This window comes from Mauremys mutica, chromosome 16 (assembly GCF_020497125.1).
Source record: "Mauremys mutica isolate MM-2020 ecotype Southern chromosome 16, ASM2049712v1, whole genome shotgun sequence".
NCBI lineage: Eukaryota > Metazoa > Chordata > Testudines > Geoemydidae > Mauremys > Mauremys mutica.
The window spans coordinates 14,790,268-14,810,859 of record NC_059087.1 but is presented as its reverse complement, the minus strand read 5'-3'; the positions used below and the strand labels follow the sequence as shown (position 1 = coordinate 14,810,859).

The 20,592-nt window shown below is 47.4% G+C and overlaps 1 protein-coding gene across 1 annotated transcript in view; it reads left to right on the top strand.

Annotated features, from left to right (window-relative positions):
• The first annotated feature begins 16,153 nt into the window (after window positions 1–16,153).
• Window positions 16,154–20,592, top strand: part of GALNT9 (polypeptide N-acetylgalactosaminyltransferase 9) — a 684,555-nt gene continuing 680,116 nt past the window's right edge. Inside the window, exon 1 of the mRNA XM_044990515.1 lies at window positions 16,154–16,222. The gene's annotated coding sequence lies outside the window, so the exon portion shown is untranslated. The remainder of the gene's footprint in view (window positions 16,223–20,592) is intronic.

The following is a 20,592-nucleotide window of genomic DNA, read 5'->3' as shown; positions in this document are numbered from 1 at the left end:
CCAACATAAGTCAGGTCAACTTAATTTTGTAGTGTAGACATGTCCTGAGTAAATGTGAACCTTGTGATCAGAGTACATATATCTGTCTACATTGTTTCCTGAAGGTTTCATTTAACATCCTGCAATAGGGAACAGCCCCACAGCTTTTCTATTCTTGCTCAAATGAGTGCTGGCAGATTGCACCTCTGTGTCCTAAGAGGCTAAGAGGTGTTGCTCATACATGTTATTAGGGCTCTTGTGAAATCGCTGCTTGCATTTGAAAAGCATTTCCAGACATCAGGTGCAAAAGGGAGTGAGGGAATACGGATGCAAAATGTGTCAGGAGAACCAGGCTTTACACTCCTTCAAGCCAAATTCTTTCTCTTGATTTTCATGTTGTTTTAACCCCTCTGTTGCTAGATCGCTCTTCTACTGTGCCATCACTTTAAACCGATTTAATGCTGAGATCAATACTGTTGCGGTTTACTATTTATTCATTATTTGTTTGCTGCCAACCATTTTGTCTGCACGGTACAATACAGAAAAATAAAGAAATTGCCTACCAAGAAAAGTTTCTGATATGCACAGAGAAGACAGGCAACAGTATTTTGGGCTGGACTACAGCAGATGTTTTCACAGATCCCTGCACTTTTGAGTAGAGGTAGTTTGTAGTTTTGTCCAGGACAAGAAGCAAAACTGAGAAAGTATTGCGATCTTGCTGCTTTTTATCACCTGGCCATATTGGACGTTTTGCAAAATTTTCAAACCAAAGAAGTTAAGGAACAGAGCCTCACATACCTTTAGAAGCTCACATTCAGTGTTAACTTTGATCGCAGTCAATGCAAGCGTACAGAGGATTATAATTAATTACTTGTATCACTAGCGTGCCAACTGAGATCAAGGCCCCATGGTGCTAGGTGCTAATGAGCAACACTCTGTCCCTCAGAAAGCTCACATGCTAAATAGACAACAGCAAATGCAGAGAAAAAGGATTGTTTCCCTCATTTAACAGATGGAGCGTGATGGCACGGAGGGATTAAGGGGCTTGCCTGATGTTACAAAGTCTGAAGCAGAACCATGAAATGAACCCAGTTTTCCCAGGTCCCATGCCAGTGCTTTAACCACAACATATCTCCCTCTTGATAGGTTCATGGTCCTCCTCTGGGGTGCACCAGCCATTGCTGGCCTCCCTGGCGTTTGTTGCCGGTGATAAACTTGCCCCACAATGCCTGCAGTCGCAGTCACAGTCACACAACAGCCAATAAGTATTGTGCTGCTGCTAGGGTGCTATGCTAGGTAAGCACCTGTAGGGTTGCCAACCCTCCAGGCTTGGCCTGGAGTCTCCAGAAATTAAATATTAATCTTTCATTTGAGATTATATGATGTGATGAAACCTCCAGGACTATGTCTGACCACAATTGGCAACCCTAAGCACCTGCTCTGCCCATACAATAAAACGCTGCTGGCTGCTCTCAGTATTTTCCATTGGAATGTTTCAGTCCCCGGAATGTTTCAAAAGTCTCAGAACTCAGCTTATTTAAGAGGGACCATTAGGTGTAAAAGGAGGTGAGGGAAATGTGTCAGGAGATCCAGGCCTTACTCCTGCCAGCCAAATTCCTTCAACAGCTGGAGCCCTGGCTGCTGCTGTTCATAAAAGGCAAATGACTTCTCAGATTTATTAGTTACCTGCAGGTGCAATTTATCAATTCCAGGCTGGGCCTGGCACAGACAACTGGGGAGAGGCCTGTGCCTTTGATTAATGTGCTAGCCCTCAGAATAGTGGCAGGCATTTTACTGGGGTTTCATTCTCACACATTCTTAAAAATAACAGGAAGCGCATTCGGCAAGCGCTTTCGGAGCATGGGGTGCCAAAGCGCTGTCATTCCCTACAGCTTTGCTATTGTTATGCTGGGTTAAACCTCAGTGAAGCTGGTGGGCATAGGTGCCGACATAGGGCTGGAGCACCCACGGGAAAAAATTAGTGGCAGCTCAGCACCCACTGGCAGCCAGCTCCCCCCTGCAGCACCTCCTGCCTGCCAGCGGCCCTGCCGATCAACTCCTCCCTCTCCCTCCCAACACCTCCTGCCCGCCGCGATCAGCTTTTCAGTGCGTGCAGGAGGCTTTGGGGGGGGAACGGGAGAAGCGGGGACAGGGGCATGCTTGGGGGGGAAGGGCGAGACTGGGCAGGAAGGGGCAGGGGAGGAGGGGGGTGGGAGGAGGCGAGGTGGGGATTGAGCACCCCCGGGAAAAGGAGGAAGCCGGCGCTTGTGGTTGGCGGGCATAACTGCTGGCCTTCATTCAGGATTCTGGGTGAAAAGCAATGAAGCTCCGAGGGGGACTAGATAGCTGAACCAGTTGGAGCTACCGCCCAAACCACGGGCTGTGTACGTTCCTTCTGGAATCTGAGCCATGCAAGCAGAGGGATTTATGGGTGGGCGGGGGGGTGAGTATTGTTTTGATGGAGCTGTCTGTGTGTGTGGGGGAGTGAGCAAATGAATGAGAGAGAGAAGCAACAGATCCATCAGAGAAGCACACAGCCTGGGGGGAGGGATAGCTCAGTGGTTTGAGCATTGGCTTGCTAAACCCAGCATTGTGAGTTCAATCCTTGAGGGGGCCACTTAGGGATCTGGGGCAAAAATTGGTCCTGCTAGTGAAGGCAGGGGGCTGGACACAAGGTCCTTTCCAGTTCTAGGAGATTGGTATATTTCCAATTATTACCTTTAGCAAGAGGAGCCCCCGACACTGCCAGGGGAGCACTTGGACCATGACCCTGAGAGAAAGCAAGAACGGTTGGGCGAAGTACTGGCTGGAAAGAGTTGGAACTCTCCTGCTGACTGATCCTTTCTGTGGTCAGGGAAACAGGCATTTCCGTACATTCGTAGTAAATAAATAAGATCGCATTAAAAAACCCCAACAACTCTGACACCATTCTTGTTTGTGCAGTGTTTAGTATCATGGGATCCCGGTCCATGACTAAGGCTGCTAGGTGCTATGGTAGGCAAATAAATAATAATAATAATCAATTTCTCCTACTAATGGAAACAACCCACCAGGGCCCAAGTATTGGCTAACCCCTTGGTCAAAAAGGGGAGCGTAAAACCAGTGCCTTTGACAAGGCGCCTTGGAGACTGAGCCAAAATGATATTGGAACCCTTTGCTTTGTACTTCCCCTCCCCCCCTCTCCTTAGCTACGCTGACGTTGCTTTCCATGGCTGTGAAGCTTGCTGTGGTCATAGCAAAACAACTCAGGCTGAAATCAACACGAGTGAAAATGGTTGCTGGGAACTGATTGGGCCAGCAGGCCAAGCCTGGTCACATGCCCAGTTCAAAGGGACGTCCAGGAGTTGCTCTGCATGTTCCTTTCCCTCCTACTGAGTAAGGGTCCATTTGCACTCACCCTACCCAGGGCGATGTAGCTTGAGAGGAGATGGGGAACATAAGCTGAGGATTAGTAGCTATGTTGTGAAGTCAGTGTCTATGTGAGGACTTCCAGGTAATAACTTGCTATGTGTAGGTAACAGATGGTAGGAGGTGTGGGCTTTGAACTGTGTTTTTAACAAGGAATTTGGAGGGGGTTTGAGGCAGGCAAAGTGTCCCATATGGCTTGTGAAGGAAGGGGTAGCAAAGGACAGGCCTCAGAGAGGGGGCCAGTATGGCATGTGAGAAAGAATCAATGGGGGACATATGGAGAGAGAGAAACTGGTGGAATTTGATGGGTGTGAGAGATTTTCTAGTGGATACAGAAATGAATGGCAGGCCAGTGGAAAAAACGTAGGGAGGGGAGGATGTGATTGTGTTTGCATATATGGGTGAGGGATGCATACAAGGGAGCTTTAGGAATCCAGGTGTGCCGAGATAATCACAGGAGTGAGTGTCTACTACCTCAGAGTGAATGCCAAAGTCATTCAAGGATGGGGGCTATGTTCTGCAGGCAAGGGGTAGCCAGATTTATCATACACCCGGCATTACTATTATGATTTATTTGTATTGTGGTAGCACCCAGGAGCCCCAGTCATGGACCAGGACCCCATTGTGTTGGTGATGAATGGCTCAGAGGTTATAGTTCTGTGAGGCACACGGGAGATCAGAGAGGGGATTGACAAACTAGAGACATGCCTGTGATATTCCCCAGGATACAATTTGGACAGTGGAACAGCTGTGTCCTCTCAATCCTCCAACCTGTGGTGCCTTTCCCACTGCTGTGCTGTGAGAACAACCACTCCTGGCCTGTTCACATACAGCCTCCACCATGCAAAATCACTCCCAGCTGAATGATATGTGTGCTTCTCGCCAGCCACTCCGGAATTATGTTGCAGAGTGCCACCAGCGAATTCTCAGTCCCAGGCTTGTCACCAGAAGTGGGCAGCTTGTACTGCCCAGCTAAGTTCCTTCTAAGCCACGCAGCAGCCTATTAAGTGCCGCACAGATGCTCAGGGCTGCAGCGGGGAGAAATGCCTCTCTCCCAGCCCTGAACCTGCCGCGACGGGGAGAGACGCCTCTCTCCGCCAGCCCCAGCCCAGCCCCGGACCTGCCGTGGCCGGGGGAGAGCCTCCCCTCCCCCAGCCCCAACCCCAGACCTGCTGCAGCCAGGGGAGAGGCGTCACACATCATCTCCATATTGGTGCACATAACAACATTCATTCAGCACATGAGTGGGAAAAATTAGAAGGCACACTGCTGCCCAGGCCAGGTCTTTCCTTCTGCACAGTACAAGCTCATGGAAAGTCCGTCATTTCATTAATAGAAAATAATATGCACCACACCCTATTATCAGGACTTGAGGTTTCAAATGCTTCAATCCGAATACACACTGGTTTAGACAAAACAATAGAACAAGTTTAATAACTACAGAAAGATAGCTTTTAAGTGATTACAAGTAATGAGGCATGAAAGTCAGAATTGGTTACAAAGAAATAAAGGGTAAAAATGCAGACTAGTACCTAACTTAACAAGCTAATTGAATTCAAAGCAAAGGTTTTTCTCGCCACATGCTTTTACTGGCTGAACTCCTTCAGTCAGGACCACTCCCCCAGTTCACTGATGCTTCCTTTGTCTTTCAAACTTTGTTGATGCAATGATGAGTAGAGATGAGGGGAGAGAGGTGATTTGTGTCTTCCATTCCTCATTTTGATATCTTTTCCTCTTCTTTGAGGGATTCAGCTGGGATTCAGGTGGGAGCCAGTCTGCTTACACAGAACCTCTCAGCTGTTCCATTGCCAAAATGTCAATTTCTCACTCCCATCATCCTTTCTGCTAAAGAATGGCTGCTTACCCAGGTGGTAGCACATCTGATTATGTTGACACCTGGCTGAGCTGCTGGCCAACCTTTTGTTTGTGAGGAACTGGTTTGGGCTGCTTTTCTAAACTTGGAGCTTGTCTCAGCAATGTCATACAGCAAAATCTTATAACTTTACATACAATATTGCTGCACACATTTTACCAGGACAATAATGTTCAGTAGATTATGAGTTTTCAAATGATTCCTCACAAGGCATACTTTGTATAACATTTATCATAGTTTTGTGAAAGTGGTGATCACTGATGGGTCGCATGCCAAAGGTTGCCGATCCCTGGAGTAGATTGTACACCAGAGTTGCAGAGAGGGTCAATCACCATACCCCGCAACCAGCACAGGGATTCTTCACAAGAAATCCATTCCATTCAGATTTCCTATTACTGTAGCCGCCTTCTCAGCAACAGAATGTTTAGCGAGCTAGAATTCCAAAGCTGAGATTGAAAACATTAGTGAGCAAGGGGTTTGTCTAAAGAGCAGTGCAGATGTGCAGGAGTTAATTTGCTTGCTTGCACTGGCTGAAAACAGTATGTGCGAAGACATGAGTCCAGGGCTCAATTCTGCCCTACAGCACTGAGATCTTGGCTTTTATTCCTTTGGAAGAGGACTATCACCAGAGCAGCATAGCCTGGAGATTCCCTCCCCCCCTCCTTTGCATAGCCTCCTCAGCCAAGCGGCAGTTGAAAATTAACCCGAGAGTTAGCCATTTGTAAACCCAGCTGACAGGAAATTGTTGGCTTTGTGCTGAAGAAGTCATTACCTTAAGCTTTATTGCTGTGTGCGGAGTTTACTTATGACAAAGTAAATGTGCAGAGATGTCTGTACAGAGTGCTGGGCTATTGCAGTGTTAACAGCTCCGTGGTAAGCCATCAATCAGCAAAACAGTATGTAAGAAAGCATTAAAAGCTGCTGTTGTAAACACATGCGCACAGATCAGTCACTTGCTGGCGTGCAAACTGCACACCACTTTGACAGCACGGCAAAGCTGCAGATTGTTGTATAATTAGTTCCCTGGTCTGAGGTGTTGAGAAACCAGTACTTTGTGTATGTTTCTACATCAATGAGTGATGCATGCCTGGAAGTGTGGGGAAGACGTCATTAAGGATATGCTGGACCTGGAGAGTTGTGGACTGTGGGCGGGATTCTGTCCTCATGCCACTTTTATAGTGATGTAACTCCATTGGGCCAGAGCTGCAGCTGGCACAGTAGTTAATTGGCATAATGCCAATGGAGCTTCAAACTGATTTGCACCAGCTAAGGATCTGGCCCACTGCCTTGCTTGATTTCCACAGGGTAAGGCCCTGTCTAAACTCAGAAGCTGTACCACTTTACCTAAACTGGCATAGTTAAACAATGCAACCTCCCGCAGGGTGCACACAGTTATACCAGTAGAAATGTGCTTCTACCTGTATAGCTTATTCCCCTATGGGAATAAGAAACCTTTATACCGGTATAATTGTGTCTACACTAGAGGTTGTACGGGTATAAGTATTTCAATAAAAAGTCACACCCCCTCACAGAAATAGTTATACCGCTCCTAAATCAGGCCTAAGTGAAATGAAAATCAGGCCGCTCTATTTCTACTTTATTGAAGTTCTGTACAAAAGAGAAATTAGTTGAAAAACACTGAGTTAAGACTATTGACAATTGTACCCTGTAGTTTCATGTCTTGGGCCCAATCCTCCAATGTCTGGCACCTTCTATTGCCATTTAGCTGCGTGTGCAAAACAGGTGTAAAATTTACTTCTGGCATAAGTGACTATGCAAGGTGCAAGGTGCTGGAGAGTCAGGTCCCTTGTAGTTATAAGTTAACAGTGGGGGAAAAACTCTGCCCTAGTTTCCTTCCAGTTCAGACCAACAGCGATTTGCTCTAAAGCTTTTGAGACAGCTGGGGATCTGATGGCCATTTATCTTGACACCAGCTACTGGGCTCCCTTTGCTTGAATAAGTAGTTTGGGGGAGCAATACACATCACCTTCCCTTGTAAGTCATGTATTGCCTTTTATTCAGTCCTCAAAGGCTTTTGATCTTGTTCTGATCCCACCCAGCTAACCTGAAAAAATCTGGGAAATAAAGGCCCCAGGTTTCCAGCAGAGTGATGTGTAATTCAGCAGAACAAAGAGGGTTCAGGTTTCCAATTAGAAATCCCATTTAACACAGAGGTAGAAAAACAGAGGATATGCCTTGTTGGATCAGACCAATGATCCATCTGGGGTGTCTACTCTGCAAATTAAGGTGTAATTGTAGTGCAGGTAGGCATACCCCTGCTAGCTTTAATCTAGCTAGTGAGGGTAGCAGTAATCGTGAAGATGTGGTGACATAGGCTTCAGCCTGGGCTAGCCACTCAAGTGTGTATGCAGGTTCCCTAGCCTGTGCCATCACATCTACACAGCTAGAGCTACCCACATAGAGGAAAGCTAGCCTACCCATGCTGTAAGCACACATTAATAGGTGGTGTAAAAGTTCCCCTAGTGTTATCATCTGCCTATGCCAATGGCCAACACTTGATGCTTCCGAGGTAGGAAGACGAGGTAACCATAATGGTCCCTTCTGGCCTTAAAGTCTATGAAAAAAAAATCTATGATAGTAGAAACCCTGTAGATAGTTTATCCCCTGGGGAAAAAAGAGTTTAACTTCCATTGAGGAACCTAAGTCAAGGCTAGGTTTTCAAAAGGGCTCAGCACCCAACATCTCTCAGATTTTCAAAAGACTCCATCTCCCTGTCTGTGCCCAATGTGCTACGTTCTTTGGAAAATCTGGCTCTTATTTAGGTAGCTAAATGGCAGCTGAGCTCTGTTGAAAATATAGCCACTATGAGTAGGACAAGCTATTTTTATCTTGGGAAGTGGGAGACACTTTCTTTGTTTCTTACTTGGGGGCTCCTCCCTGTCAGTCAAAATCCCACTTCACCCTCAATTACAATTGCTAATAATGTTTATTATCAAGAGAGAGTAATACGTTGTTATGCAACGCAATGAATGCAGCACAGCAGAACACACACAAAAAACCCCAAGGTGGCATGTATCCTTGCAACAGAACTACTTCATGGATCGGGTGAGTTTCCAGGAGAGGAGATGAGGGGGGTGCTAAACATTAGCTGCAAGTCTGTTCCAGACACACAGTACAGCGTGAAAAAAGGGCACAGAGGTAAGATGGAGAAAGGGGACATCAGGAGAGATGCTCGGGCAGGCAGAAGAGTGGGAAGTGGGTGCAGAAACAGGTAAGACAAGAGTTGCCCGCCCCTTAACAATGTGCATCAGCACTGACTCAGAGAATCCACCTCGAGGGCTGAGCAGCTGACAATCTCCACATCCAGTCAATCCTGGGTCCTTCTGATAAGCCTGCCAGCTAAGATCTTTTCATGATGTGAACACCTGCCCACTAAGAACTGGACAGGAACGCTGACTCATTCCACATCTCAGATCCAACAGCCGTCAGCCGGTAACAAGGTTCAGTCCCTATTAATGTGGGATGAATTGATGCCCAGGATTTAGCTGAGGAAGCTCCTCTGAGTCATTTAGTCCCTGGGCTGGCTCCTACCTGATAGTCATGACAGAGGAGCAGTTACACAGGAGAACACCCTGCTACAAGCTTATTATTTATACCCCACGACAAGCAGGCATGATGCTTTACAGAGCACAATACAAAGCCAGGCTGCCACAGTGAGGAATTTACTATTGGGAAAACCATTCACACCCGAAGGAAGCCCACTGTGGTTTCAGTCTGTGTGTTTCATCAGCCTTCATCCCTAGCAAGTGCATGCACTTGCCTGCCATCCCTGCTTTTCAGGAATATATAATGTATAATTCCCTTTCTCCGGTAGAGAGTTCAGCTGTGATACTTACTCAAGCAGTCAGAAACTCATCTGGCATAGCTGCCACGCTGCTCACAAAGGTGGTTGTATCTAATTCAACGGCTCGGAGTCCCAGCTGTTCCACGCTCTGAGTGAGCCGTTTGCTGCCCGACAACCTTTATCCTTCACTGAGGCTCAAGTCTCTGAGGGGAGAAAAATTATTTCCTCCCAAAGCTCCTCACACCGCTCAGAATCCCTTCCACACCTCTGCGCCCTTCCATGTTCACGTCCTTCTCATTGACTTCGAGGGACTTTTCTTCAGGCTCCCCAGAGATTTTAGACAGGCCCCTCTCCCTTCTGCTCCTTCCCCAGTGCGCGCACCAAGAAGCTGCTTGTCCGCGTTGGAAAGCAGGACGGGCTTCCCTAAGGGAGAAGCCACCCACAGAATGTCTTTGTAATAAAACACGGTCTCAGAAAAGAATAGGGTCAGAGTTGCGTTGGGGCCCGAGGGCCTACCTAGGGCTGCTGAGAAATAAAACGTTGTTTGGTTAACTTGTCTAAGGGGCTGATCGTGATGTTCTGAGGGGTTTCCTTTTTTCCTCTCACCCAAAGCCTGAGAAAATGCCTGTGGCAAAAATTTTGTCTGTATTCCTCGTTTTTCTCTTTCTTCTGGCAGCGCGGTTTATAAATAAATAGTCTCTTTTTCCCCCCAGATCACTGACATGGCACCTGTCTTGTTAAAATAACATCACATTTATAGGGCCTTGGATCAGCCCACAGTGGTGGTGGTGGTTGGTGGGTTTTTTTTCTTTTGTTCCTTTAATAGTGCTAAGTTGCTGGAAGCAAAATCACCTTGCAGAATTTCCATCTCTTCTTTCCTTCTGCATTTGGCTGAAAGCCAAGTTCATCTATGGCTCTTCCAACCCCCAACACCCTGGAGGCTCAAGGGGCTTAGATTCTGAGTTCCACAATACTCTCAGGTGTTACTAAGCCAAGCTCCAAAGGATAATGAGAAGAGATGGAAAAAGGCAGGAATCTATGACCTATGTTTTCTCTTTAGCAAAGGTCTATGGCCACCTACCAGCAGGCAAAGAAAATACTTAGCACAGTGGAACAGACAGTGCTGGTGGAGAGACTACAAGGCTGAATCTCTTGCAACATTTGCAAAAGACTTATGTAAGAAGGACTAGGTAAGCTGTGTAGCTGGCTGCAAGAACAGTGGGTCCCCTGTAGTGTTCTGCAAGAGAGAGGAAAGAAGAGATAGGCATCGGCATAAGGAAAAAGCCATGGGCACAGAACTAGGCTTAAATAACTGCAGGATAAAGGTGAATCCAGTCTGACAACATTCAGAAGGGAGAAAGGGCAAATGCTTCTGACACTTGGGCAGAATCGTACCTGGAGTAAGTCTGGTGGAAGCTACAGGAATGGGGCAAAATGACACCTCATCACATATTAATCTTGAACGGGGCAAAGCTAGAGAGGAGCAAAAGGAATTGCAAAGAGAGGCAGAGACACAGCATGAGCTAACCAGGCATGTCCAAAAAACAAGTTACATGATGCTCAAACAGGGACCAACCTGCTAGCTATGCTGAAAACAAGCTCTGCTTCAAAGCCATACTAGAGAAAAGAAACAGGAGCTGTCGTGTCAATGGTTCTGTTTGTGTTAAAACCACAGACTAAAAGATTAACTATCCTGTGAGTCAATGGGGGTCCTATTGGAACAGAAGTGAACACAGGAAAAGGAGATACATTGTTGTAACTATTGTTCTACCCTGCACCAGTGTCTAATTGATTAGAGTTTGATGATCACCTTTCATGCACAGCCACATGGAAAAGGGAAATGCAAATCAAATCTGAGTTCAGGATTCATTCTCTTGTCAGGGAATGAGTTTGTAAGGCAGAGGTGGACTCACACACGCATGGAGCTAAGGGTCCATGAGGAAAGCTAATACCAAACCATCATTTTCTGCTAATCCCAGATTCCCATGCGCTGTCGGCACGGCTGGTCCAGTAGCTGTGTTGCCCTTGGTCCCCATGCCACACCTGTGTTGAGTGGGGTTCACGGAGCGTGCAATGGAATTTATAATGCTCTGCTGAGCAGCGGTACTGCGTGACATTCGGCTGAATTGGGAGGAGAATATGTCACATAGAGCAATGCTGTCTGCCTACCTGACAGCCCCCACCATGCTTGCTGGTGCTTGCAAGGAGGGGCGTCTTCCCCACGCTCGAGCTCTAGGATGCATTGGATCTGTCTCCCTTCAGCGCCACATCACCCAAAGGAGGGGAGGATCTGGTCAGAGCAGCTAGTGAGGAATGTATTGGTGCCTGTGCTGATGAAATTGTGCCTTAGATCTTGCTGTTTTGGGAATCTCTTTGTTGTGTTCTCTCAAGCATTTTATTGAGGATATCAAAGAAGGTGCCTCCTGACACAGCAGAGGCCTGGGCAAGCCCTTTTATTTCCTGCTGATAAGAGGAGTCAGCAGTCAGGGGGCTGCCAGAGGGGAAAGACCAGCCTAATAGAGGTGGGTAGGGTGCCTCTTGCAGAGTAGAGGGGAAATCTGGGGGTAGGCTCCAGGCTGGAATCAGGAATTTGGCATAGCTTGAGCAGGGCCAGTCATGCGCACGAGAAAGCTGAGGTACAGGCAGGGGAAGAGGCCCAATCTCATTAGAGATCAACACATGCTGGGAGCCAAATTCTGCCTTCACTCACTACACCATTGAAGAAAGGACAGAATCTGACCCTCTGAAGGCAGCCAGGCTCCTCGTTGCTCCCCGAGTCCCTGAGTGTGAGAAGAGGCTAAGGAGATGGCGGCTCGTGTCTGTTCGCTGTGAATTCGGGTGTTTCCCACACGGGGTTTATTTTTCTGGCGCTGTTAGTCAGTGTGTGGAAATGACATGCTCCGAGTGGGGTTACACTGTGCTCCCCAGGCACAGGGGGCAAGTGAGACATCCCCTCTCCCACGGCACCGTGGAAGGGCTCGTAGTGCCATTCCCTTCACTCCTGGGGAGCACAGGGATTGTTCATCACTGCTCTCACTGGGGAGCAGAGCACCATAAAGAAGGCAGGGGTGGGCAGAGCTTGGACCACAGTCCTCCTGCCCATCCATAGAGCAAGACCAGTGGGTCCAGGGAAGCTATCGTCTGTACCCTCCTGAGGCCTGGTCTCTCAGGGCGGTTCCCAAAGCTGAGACCATATTCTCTGGGGGGAGCTCTGCTTTGTCAGTCTGGGTAGCCGCCGCAGGCAGTGTTTGTCAGGAGGGCTGACCAGAGCCCTGGCAATGAGTGGTGATGAAGTGGGGAAGATGAAGATTTGCAGCATGGTTTGAGTTCTTCACCTCTGACCCCTTCCCACTTGTCTCTAAGGTACAGTGCCCACCAGAGAACATGGCAGTTCTTCTGCCCCAGAGGAAGAGACAGAGGTGAAAGTAAGTGGGTCTGGTCCGGTCCGGCGTACCGGCAAGAGCCAGTACGCCGTGCCGGACTGCACCGGCTTATGCGGCGGGGATTTAAAGGGCCTGGTGCTCCGGCCGCTGCGGGGAGCCCCGGGCCCTTTAACCCCCCCTACTCCCAGCAGCTCCGGCAGCCGGGCTCGGGCGGGGATTCAAAGGGCCTGGAGCTCCCGTGGCTGCGGGGCGCCCCGAGCCCTTTAAATCTCCGACGCAGCTCCAGCAGCCGGGCTGGGGCCGGGATTTAAAGGGCTTGTGGCTCCCCAAGCCCAGCTGCCGGAGCTGCGGGGAGGATTTAAAGGACTCGGGTCTCCATGGCGGACGGAGCCCTGGGCCCTTTAAGTTACCCCGGAGGCTCCCAGCCACCTCTGCAGCTGTGAGCCCTGGGGTGATTTAAAGGCCCTGGGGCTCCCAGCCACATTCTCGCCTCTTCTGGGTGAGGCCACACACCCCCTCAGGACTCTGGCCGTTACTTTCACTCCTGGGAAGAGACTACAACTGATTCTGGCTTCCTAAAGAACAGCTCCCTTGCCCGAAGCACTGAGATCCAGACATTCGCAACTGATGCCTGCGAAATTCTTGCAGTCTGACCTTACGGTGACCCCCGAGTGGCTCTCGTTCATTCCTTGGCTGACTTTATCACTCGCAGAAGCCGCAGAAGCCGGAAAAGGACTGGAACATATGTCTACAATGACTGTTACATTCTGGCAAACTGCATTAGGAATAAAACAACACAGCAGCAGAAGGGGCAGCGTGGCCACAAGGAAGGAGGGAATAAGGGCTAAGAAGTTGCTAAGGGAGCCTGTCAGTGAGGCAAGAAAACCCCTCTCTCCTGCTGGATCTTTGTGGCATGGTAGCTCCTCAGGGCCTCGGTATTTTTGTTGCCAGGACTGGGTGGTTGTGAGATGCTTAAGCAGTGCGGGGAGGAAAAAATCTTCCCTTCTCTGTGCATGCTGCCTGTGTGGTTTGAAATGCAGAGCAGCTATCCGGGCTGATAGTCAGCTTCTCATTTGCAGTTAGTGCATTCTCTCCCGCCTGCTTGGCTTGTCCTGTGAAGCAAGTGCCATAAATGGCGCATTATATTAATCATCTATTGTGAATCAGAGACCTGCTGGCATGATGGGAGCAGCTCCATCTCCCCCGGGGTGCATGATGTTTTAGAGGCAGGCCCCAAAGCCTTTCGGCGTATGTTTACAGTGCAGCTGCGAGCGGGCCTCCGTGTGCGGGGAGACAGACGTGCACTAGCAGGACTTGAGCTAGTGCGCTAAAAATAACCTTGTGGATGTTGGTGGCTTGTGCTGAAGACAACCCCACCCCCAGGCTTGAATCCTGAGCTCCAGTCTAAACCACAAACTCCACAAGGCTATTTTTAGTGCCTTACCTCAAGCCCTGCTAGCCTGGGTCTGTCTCCCCAGGCTGCAAGGCTCACTCTCAGCTGCTGCGCAGACTTACCCTAGAATACCAAGCTCTTGTGATCGCTGCAAAACCAGAGACATGTTGTTCCTAGCAAAGGGACATTGTGCTGCACCGCATTCAACCAATCACTTTTGGGTAGCCAGGTTGCACTCCAGCGCCTCCTGCTGGGGGCTGAGTGCTCTCACCTCCCCTTGGTGACAGTAAGAGTGTGTGGGGGGACTAGTTGCCTTATCATTAACAAGAAGTCATTTCTTTGTTATGAAACAATACAACAGGTCAATGTTGTAAAATGTCATGGCCCAACAGACCCAACATGCCCAGAACTAAATAATACCAACAAGAGCGGATTCTGTATTTTAATGTTACATGAGTATGTAAAATGCGGTGGGCGGGACATGTGCCCCGACTCAGTGACAACAGATGGACTGCAGCTATATCTGAGTGGTATCCGCGAGAACTGAAACGGCCACACGGTCGGCCTCCAAAGAGGTGGGATGATTTCCTAACAAGGAGATATGGACAAGCATGGCGAAGGATGGCCGGAGCGAGAGAAGATTGGAAGACGTGTTCTGATTGGCTCAGTCTTAACTGATGGAAGACGGACAGTCTATGCAGTATGTAAAAATGCACATCAACTGTCCAGCTGACTCTCAATGAATATCTGCTCAGATCTACACCTGGTGTAAATCAGCACAGTTATGTTGATTTACACCAGCTGAAGATCTGAGCCCTACCGCATGGAGCCTGTGCAGGAAGCAGCTCTTGTTCAGTAAGATTTCATATTTGGGTTTCCATTTATTTTTTAATCGCTTGATTTTACGATGCAGTGAGGACCCCCGTTTTGTTTAGGGTGAAATGTTTAATATGACATCACACTCAAGGCTGGTTAACTAATTGGCAGGTTGAATCAGTGCAAGAGTTTTGCTTTTTTTAAACTCACCAAACGTTTTGTTTCAGTCTACAGATGTTTGGGTATATACACCAGCTAAACTGTACAACATTCAGGGCTTTGGCTGTTGCTTATCTGCTAATAATAATGCTTAACTCTTATACAATGATTTTCACCCATGACTCTCAAAGCACTGTACAAAGAAAGGCAAGTGCCATTATCACCAATTTACCGGTGGGAAAACTGAGCCACAGAGCAGTTAAATGACGTACCCAAGGTCACACATCAGTTTTGCGGCAGAGCCTGGAATAGAAGCTTCCCCTCCAGTGCCCTGTCTGGTGGACAGCACTGCCACTCTAGGGGATGTCGATTGTGGCTTTGTAGTAGTAAGAAATGTTTTGAGTTGGACGATCCGGTATTCTTCCTAGTGCTCCATATTCAGCCTGTTATTTTAAAATTACCGAGTTCTGTTGAAACGAATGGAAAACACTGTCCCACCAGCTGCTGAAGGGCTTTGGGTCTCATTCTCCTTTCATGTACACCAGTGCAAAGCAGGAGTGACTCCACTGAAGTAAGTTGAATTAAAATAGTACAAAACCCGGGTAAAGTTTTGGAGAAGCTGGAGTTCTGTGTATTAGATTGACACTTGATGATATTGCCTAACATTGTGTGCAAAACCTTATGCCAGAGTCACAGCTGCCTTCACAGCCCCCTTTTATCAGGGCAATCCCCACCTTAAGCCTAGGAGGTTTTGAACCTCAGCCTGCTGGGTTGCTAAGCAATAGACATCATTAGGCTACCACCCAGCAGAGCTTGTTTGCACTCCATTACCTGTTGTGGACATAGACCATGGGGCAGTCTTGCCTCAAGGGGTTTGACAGACAGCAGTTTCATGGCTCCTGATTGGCTCCCCAGCCTATATAAACCCAAGGGACATTCCAGGAAGTATCCAGACAACAGTGAGAATGTCCTGCAGCTGCTGTGATCATTTTTTGTTCCCTGCTTTTCCACTCCTGGCTTTGACCTCACCTCCTGACTCAGACTCCAAACCTTGGTATTGAGCCCAGTCTGGAACTTGACTATGAACTCCTCTGCTGCTCTCACCCTCGGTTCTGAATGCCCTTGTCAGACTCCTGGCACCCTGCTTAGTTCGCAGAACTATTGGTGTTTAAAGAAGTCCCATCACTGCCAAGGAAAGATGAAGAGAGCAAAATGAAAACCATTTAAACTATTGCTAAAGAAGCTGAACTTAACCTACCTGTGTAAAGAAACTCAGAATCAAGGCCTTGGTATGGCCACCTCTGAAGAGATATTGCCAAGTATTTTGTTTGTATGATCCTCTACCAGGAGAGCCTGGGAAGAATGAATGACAAAGTCAATGGTACACCTCAGACGAATGCTGTGAGGTGAGTAGGATTAACCCCTAGATTGTAAATTGTTGGAAGTGTGCAATGTCACTCACTCTATGAGCTGGATGCTCAGCTTACACTGGTGTCAAAAAGGCATTCACTCGCCTAGTACTAATCATAGCTTTGCCAGTTTATGATAGGGATTTACAATGGTGCAGCCACATCAATGACTAGCCACTGATGCCTGAAATTGGGGCTAATTCGCAGTATAGACGAGGCCTAAAGAGTGTAGGCTCTTTGGGACAGGGATCATGTTTTCTCATGTGTTATGTACAGTACCTAGCATCGAGTTAAGCAATGTATAAATAACAATGAGAAAGTTTCCTAATATTTTATTTTCTTTGCAGCCGAGCACAAAATACACAAGAAATAATATCCCATGAGTTGCAGGGTCTAGGCCAGTGGCTTTCAACTTGTGGCCCCTGGACTCCTTGGGGCCCGTACACTATGTCTAAGGGGTCAGTGAAAGGTTGTTTTCAACCTCTGGTCTGCAGAGTATATCTAAGATTTCCAAAGGGGTACGCACCTCCATTTGAAAATTTTTAGGGGTCCACGAATGAAAAAAAGATTGAAAACCGCTGATCTAAACAAAATGCGGTCCTGGTTTAATTTGCCTAAGTGGTTTTCAGTTCTAACTCTTTAACATTGTTTTTATGCCTTGCCTGTGTGTAGTTCATTTCCTCTAGCGCATCGGCAAGATGCACACATGCAGCAGAAACTGAGCAAGCCAGTGAAAATGATGTGACCCAGGGGAAAAGGATAAGGCTACAAACAATCACTGGTTTGGCTGATAAAGCCTGCTTCAGGAAACATGTATGTTTCAATAGCCTGCCATTTCACGGGTCAGGGTCAATGATGGAGCGAGGAAAGGAAGAGTCTATGCACAAAAGACACTGTATCCATCCATCTATTGCAGTATCGGAGTACCATCTTTTTAATGTATTAATCTTCACAGTGGTCCCTGTGAGGCAGGAAGTGCTGTTGTCACAATTGTAACAGGTCACACTGGAAGTCTGAGCTCCTCTCCCAAGTCCCGCCAGGCTATTGCCTTAATCGCTCGCTCAGGTGCTTTTGAAAATGTACCCCATATTCTAGATCCCATTGTCTACTATCCAAGAGAGGCAGCGTGGTCTAGTGACTAGACCTGGGAGTTGGGGAAATCTGGGTTCTGTTCTCAACTCTGCCACTGAGCTGTTGTCTGGCCATGCATGAGTCATTTCCCATTTTTTCCTCACTTTGTCTGTTTGGGTTATTTATACCAGTGGTTTTCAAACTTTTTTTCTGGGGACCCAGTTGAAGAAAATTGATGCCTGTGACCCAAAAGAGCTGGGGATGAGGGGCTTGCGGTGCAGGAGGGGCTCCAGGTTTTGGGGGGGCTCAGGGCTGGTGCAGGGGGTTGGGGTGCGGGAAGGGGTCAGGGCTCTGGCCTGGGGGGTGCAGGCTCTGATGTGGGGCTAGGGATGAGGGCTTTGGGGTGCAGTAAGGTATTCTGGATGGGGGGGGGCTCAGGGCTGAGGAAGGAGATTCGGGTGGGGACTTACCTCTGGCAGATCCTGGTCAGCAGTGCAGCTGAGATTGTCCAGGCACCACAGACCGCTCTGCGCCCTGGAAGCGGCCAGCAGCAGGTCTGGCTCCTAAGTGGAGGCGTGCACAACTCTCGCTCGCTGGCATGCACCCTCTGCCCCCCAGGCCCTCCTGCCTTGAAGCCGGACCCACTGCTGGCCCCTTCTGGGGCACAGCGTGGTGTCGGAACAGGTAGGCACTAGCCTGCCTCAGCCAGGCAGCACCGCCGACAGGACTTTTAACATCCTGGTCATCGGTGCTGACCAGAGCCGCTGGGTCGCTGAGCAAGGCCTTACATGCCCGAACTTTGAAAAACGCTGATTTAGATAATATTTTGGGGAGTCTCACTGTGTGTCTGTACAGCAGCTAGCAGACTGGGGCACTCAGTTCAGTTGGGGTCTGAATATGAATAGTAATTATATACATATATGCTATAGTTACTGCTGCAGAAATGCAGTGAATGGTGAGGTGGACTGCAGCAGCTTTTTAGCAATGACAGTTTGGGACAGGAAGTGAAGCAGAGTAGTATACCCAACTGAGAGCGCAAACGATAATGCTTGGAATTAGACTGATGGCAGTCATAAAGATTTCATTGAAGTTGAACTGCTTGTAAAGGTTAGCAGCTGTTCTGGATGGCAGACGTGCCCCTTTTAAACACTCTCATATCCTCCTTCACTGTCTATAAACGTTCTGCTTTCTTGGTTTCAGTATCAGTTTGGAGCAGGTGAGTTTGGCATGTATGGTTACATGAAACAGAAGTACTACAGGCAATGAGAGCCAGGGAAATGAGGAAAGGTCAATGAGGTGGTTCCTTTCATAAAGTTAGGGCAAGATCCTGATGGGATTGGATTTGGCTCAGGCTATGAATACCCCAAACCAGCACAAAGATAATGTGGAATAAGTACAGAGTCAGGAGTTTAAGTTCAAATCTTCATGCTGCCAATGACTCACTGGGTGGCTTTAAGCAAACACTGTGCCTTTCTGTGCTGTTTTTAGCTCTATAAAATGAGGAAGATAATACTTACCAGACCTGGTTGAAACTTTTTTGATGAGAAATGGAGTTTTGATTACAACAAAAAATTGTGTGGGAAAACTTTATTTTTCTCAGCTTATTTTTTTTGCTGAAATTTTGAAATGAAATTTTTTTTTAAATTGTAGGGAAAATCCATTTTTTTTAAAAACAAAGTTTTATTTCTGGAGAATGGAAATGCAAAATGCAGCTTTTCTCACTCTCTTTAATTTTCCCTCCTTTTTTCAGGGAATATTTAAAAAAATAAAATAAAAAATAGTAGGTATGTCCCCATTAAAATGAAATCAAATTTTGAAACAATTACTCAAATTGGAACATTTTGTTTCAAATTTTTTTCATCAGAATCTGAAAAGTTTTGTGGAAAAAAATGGAAGCACCTAAAAAAAACCGTAGGCCTCGTCGGGTGTGATTTTTTCTTAACTGAAATAGTTATACCAGTGCAACTCCTGGTGTGGATGTAGTTATACAAGTATAAAGGTGGCTTATATTAATTTAGCTTATTCCCTTTCTAGAATCAGAATTGCTGTACCTATCTTTATATGATATAACAGTGTCCGCACTAGGGGGCGTTGGTCTGCTTTAACTATAGTGGTATAGATACAGCTTTTGTGTATAGACAAAGCCATAATTTGTTGGGTTTTTTTTTAAACTATTGTGAAACATAATTACTCCCCCCCCCCCAAGCTGCTTTAGTACCCTCCCACTTCCCTGGCAGCGGTGTTGTGAAGGTTAATGAGTTAATGTCAGTAGAGGGCTTTGAAGGTATAAAATACTGTACAAATGCTACGGACAGACAGGGTTTTCATCACAAGCAAATCTCTGACAATACACCTCAGTTCTGACTGCTACTCCAGGTTTGCACTTCTACCTGTGCTAAACTAATCCTTTAACAATCGCCAGGGGCTACTTTATCTTCCCAGTCAGGTGTAGATTATGTTGTGACAGTAGCCAGATCAAACAAAGAATTGAGAGGAGATCTGAGGATACAGTAAGGAAGAGATGAGCAACAGCCCATGCCTACGTGCTGAGAAAATGCACACAGCTTGTTTACCCTGAATGCAGGGAATAGTTGACAGAAAGTGTGAGCATCCTTACTCTCCAGCTGGGTACTCCCTCAAACCCTGCATCTTAAAATGTTTTCCTTGATTACATCCCAATCAGGAAGATCTTTTAAATAGTAGGTACCTGGAGACCTGCTAAATACAATTACTTAAAATACTGGTCCTTTAGGTGTCAAAGATTACTTATATTGCCACAACACAGCTCTGCGTTTAACCTCAAATGTACAGCACACGTGTTCTCCAAAGGGTTTAAAGGTTTGTGTGGAGTCAAAGATCTGCACTGCAGTGAGGCGCTTTGATGAGAAAGGGAGACGTCTAGCAGCTTTCTCTGAAGTCGTGTAAGCTGCTGCTGCAGTTCAAAGGGCTTATACCAGAGCTTGCCCTGAACTTGCCCATCCTCCTAGTGGGGTATAACATGCATGAAAGGAAGCTCTTGATGTTAATAGGCTGGGATCCCTTTCTTGCCATTTGCAGTAATGTGGTAATGCGCACCTGCTTTCCTGTCACTTTAAAGTTCCATGGCAGCGTCCCCTCCCTTGGCAAGGCATGGCAACGCTGCTAGACATGGCACAGAGCAAATCAAGGAGGCAATCAGGAAACTGTACATTGGACGTTGTTGTTAGAGATGGGTCCAAGACACAAACTTTGCTCCTGAACCTGAATTTCCACAGTTTGGGGATATCTGGTTTTGGATTTTAGGTTTAGGCCCATCT